Below are 4,621 nucleotides of genomic sequence, written 5' to 3' on the forward strand. Positions count from 1 at the left end.
GTAATGCAGTCATTGTAAAGCGCCTTGGATAAAAATGCTATAATATAAATGCACCATTTAACATTTAACTTTAACATTTATAATCCTGCATCTGCTGCCAAAGCGCAGAGAGAGATGAAGGGGGGATCTTATTTTTCCCCCTCAGTTCCGTATTTATCTGAGCCAGCAGCTCAGGGAAGATTTTTTTGTTTTCTTTTTTTTTTTTTTTTTTTTATGATGGTTTTGCAGATCGGATATTTTGGGGCTAACAGGGTTTCCTGCAGGAAAAAAGGCTTGGCTATGGGGGGGGGGGGGGGGGGGGGCAAAAACGCAAAAACACAGGAAAAAATAATTCACTATTTCACTTGATTGAATTAAGTCCCTTAATTTTGATTAATTCTTATTTTTGCCCTCAACATAGGAGGAGAAGTTGCTTAAACAAACACATGCAAAAGTATAGTTTATTTTGCACGCTTAGGAGGAATTTTGCATAACCCTCACCAGACTCTTGGACAGGTGCTACAGGTTTTAGGCCTGGCCAATAAAGTGCTGCAGGAAACCCTGGGCTGTTCCAATGAGAATATAGCAGTGGTTTTCAACCATTTTCAAGGTCCATTCTTTAGTCATTTAGCCTCTCAGACACAAAACATAGAATATTTTGTGGTCGTTGAATACGATTTTGTCCACAATTCCACGCTGTATTGATGTTGGTACCATAGAAGAGATAACAGGCAAAAACGTTGTTCAAAATAACCCTAACCCTAACCCTAACCCTAGACCAGGGGTTCCCAGGGCACCCCATAAATATATATTTTATTAATCCGAGGCACCCCTACATTATAATTTTCACTCCCAGCACCTTATATTAATAGCATGTCGTCGTTGTCGGGTGGAAACCTTGTATTTATAATCTATAAAATGTACTAAAGTAGTGAAAACAGCAGATCTGCAAGCACATTGTGTGCTTGTAGATCGGCTGTTTTCACTAGTTTTGTGAGACAGATCTTGTATGATGAAGCAGGGCTTTGCTTAACCAAAAGACGTACACATTTGAAACTTGGAGATACAATGTTTCTGCCCAACAGTGACGATATTTTAGTGATTATGTTGCAAGGAAAAAGTTGAGATAATAGCCATCTTGGTTAGAACTGACTGGAAATAACTTTGTACTTCCAAGTTTAAAATGACACTAAATATTTTTTCAAGTGTCCAATTCCAAATATTATCAAATGATCTCACGGCACCCATTTTGAAAACCCCTGGTGTGTAGACTACACTCTCAACAGTTAAAGATCTATAAAGGGTCCACTTGGATTCCAACTCTCCATCATTTAGCTGCATGGGACCACCTGGAACCCCCTCAAGGACCACCGGTGGTCCCCGGACCACTGGTTGAAAACCACTGGAATACAGGAATGCCGGGGAACCAGCCAAATCAACACATTAACATCCAACTCTCTCTCTCTCTCTCTCTCTCTCTCTCTCTCTCTCTCTCTCTCTCTCTCTCTCTCTCTCTCTCTGTATCTTACTTCTAGAAGTACTTCCAGAAGTAAAGTACTGGAGTAAGAAAATGTTCTTTGTACTTTGTATCAGTGTGAGTTCTGCTGGCACCGTGCCAGTCTACCCATCTTGAGACATTAGACATTGGAAGCATCGTGCTCACTGGAGGCATGCTGGCTGGCAGTGCACAGCGCAGAGCGCACGCACACACACACACTGGAGGCCTGCTGGCTGGCAGCGCACAGCGCAGAGCGCACGCACACACACACACAGGAGGCATGCTGCTTGGCAGCGTACAGCGCACGCACGCACTACACACACACACACACACACACACACACACACACACACACACACACTGGAGGCCTGCTGGCTGCCAGTGCACAGCGCAGAGCGTGCGCACGCACACACACACACACACACACACACACACACACACACACACACACACACACACACACACACACACACACACACACACACACACACAGCGAACTGGGACGCACGCCCGACAACTAATCAGCCGACACCAGTTTAAAAGTAGCCACGGGTAGTTGTACACAGTGTGTGTGTGTGTGTGTGTGTGTGTGTGTGTGTGTGTGTGTGTGTGTGTGTGTGTGTGTGTGTGTAAACTTTTATTGCTATGATTGTGAGAGCCAACTGTATATGGTATCATTTTCCCTGGAGATAAGATTTACAACGAGGAGAGGATTGAGGATCAGACATTTAAAGGTTAACTTTAGGGGTTGGGTTGTGTCACGCTCCTTTTATGGTCAAGGTCCCTGATCAAGGTCAAGGTTCAAGGTTGCACTTTATTGTTAGGTCTTTTGTACAGGTACATAAGAGTAAAAGTTTTTTTTTTTGTTCGGCTTCCTTTCAGACAGTGCAGTGGTATATATTAAATAACAGCAAAACAACAAAAAACAACACAAAATAATAAGTAATAATGGCGTAGGAAAGAAAGAGAGCAAAGAGAATGAAAAAAGCATCCTCAGCTGTACATGTGCATGAAGTTTGGTGTATTTTATACACCAATGGCATTAATTTCCGGGAGTAGCTACTGTACTTTAACTTTTTGTATACAACTTCACAGTGTGTTCTATATGCAACAGGTTGGTATAGTTAAAAACGTCACAGTAGTGTACAGTAGGTGCAATTTCAGCCTCACATATTATGTCATTAATATTAAGCCCATATCTGGGAATGCCCATATATGGACATATTAGGCATTCACCAAATATTCGAATATTCGAATATCAAAGTCACTATTCGACGTTGTTCACCGAAGTCGCATATTCGCTTAGTTTAATATTTTTATTGTTTTGTCTTAAAAAAAAAAAAAAATCTTCATGGTTTATAAAGCTTGGCTAGATAGGAAGTCATAAGAACCCTGGCAAGCATTTGGAATTGTAGGTATTACATTTAATGTGACTCAGTTCCGCAGATAAATATTGTGTAAATAGCAGATCTACTCTGCGTTGCGAGGCGTTGTGAGCATGTACATTTCACAATGTTCGCCTCTTGCTTACATAATATTTGACAGTTTGGCCAGTCCTGTTGAATATTTGACTATTCGAATACTTTGAGGTCGAATAATTCGAATACTAAAAATCACTATTTGTGAATACCCTAGGACATATTGTGTCAGTCTCTGTTGTTTCAGCGCTTCTCGCCCTTAGGGTGTCTAATATATAAATAACATTAGGTTTAAGGTTACAGAGTTAACCCTGGTTTATACTGTATACATCTGTGTCTGCACTCATAAAGCACTCATAAAAGCTGCGTCCTAAAATATTGATGTCCAGACAAGTACAGTATACCTTACTGTATTGTGTGAGTGTGTATCTGTGTGTGTGTGTGTGTGTGCGTGCGTGCGTGCGTGCGTGCGTGCGTGCGTGCGTGCGTGAGTGAGTGAGTGTGCGTGCGTGGGTGCGTGCGCAGCAGTGGTGCGCTGCAGTCTCCGTCCAGCTGCCTCGGCAGGATGGGGGGGCGGGGTAATGACGGGGAGGAGGCGGGGTTAATGAGGCGTGGCCAATCAGGACGCGGCGCTGCGGTAGGGACTCATCACCACTCTGATTGGACTCCTCCCACCGGACTCATCAGGTGACTTATGACCGTATAGTACTGTGCGTGCGTGCGTGCTTTCGTGCGTGCTTTCGTGCGTGCTTTCGTGCGTGCGTGCATGGCCGCTGGATTCATGACGGCCGAATAACACCAGGCTTTTCAAAGTAACGCGAGCCCTTTATACGCAGGCTTTAAAACAGCTCTGGATCTATACAGATCCATCTAATAAAAATAAGAATATTGTGTAAAGGTACATTTTCTTGAAACTTTCATATATTTTTGTGAAAAGTTCATATATTCTAGATACCTTGCACATTCAGTGAATTATTCCAAACCTTTTTTGTTACCATTGTTATGGCATGAATATCAAAAGTCCATATTTCAAAATATTACAATATTACACGAGATCACTCAAAACAAGGATTTATGATCGAGAGCCTTCTGAAGTCAGAGTTGTTGAAGTCCAGTGGGAGGTTTCCTCCGTCAGTGAGTTGGCCCTGCTGTGGCATCTGCAATGAGTTTTTACACAATATTGTATATTTTTTTTTAGATGGATCTCCATTATAAAGGTGCTTTCAGTCAGCCTCTGTGGACACAGAGTCAAGCAGCGCCGCCGCTACTATGACGCACATGACGCGGTGAGCATCAGGCATCACGTTGCCAAAAGGCACCAAAAAATTAGAGAGAAAAGAAAAAAGAGCCAAGCCGATCCATTTGATCTGGGGGCGGGGCCGCAGCACAGTCCACAACCACTCTGAGTCTGCACTCACTCACTCACAGACAGACGATCACCCAGTGGAGATCCAACGGTCATAGTCTGATCTGATCTGATCTGATAGCCAACATTGCAAGTAAGTATCAAACATTTGTCCACCTCATGTGAATTAACTTATCCCTGTCCAGCTCAACAACTATGGAATATCAACTTGGCCGAGCAGTTAACCCCGCGAATTTCACGGACATTTTGCGCGAGGGGGGGGGGGGGGGCACCCAACAGCCAGTTGCGAGTCAGGCACCAAAAGGGCTTGTGGCGCCCCTGGAGTCAAGGCATATAGAACACATTGTGTTCACCACGGCT

The sequence above is a fragment of the Nannobrachium achirus genome (assembly GCF_963921795.1).
Source record: "Nannobrachium achirus genome assembly, chromosome: 2".
Classification (NCBI taxonomy): domain Eukaryota; kingdom Metazoa; phylum Chordata; class Actinopteri; order Myctophiformes; family Myctophidae; genus Nannobrachium; species Nannobrachium achirus.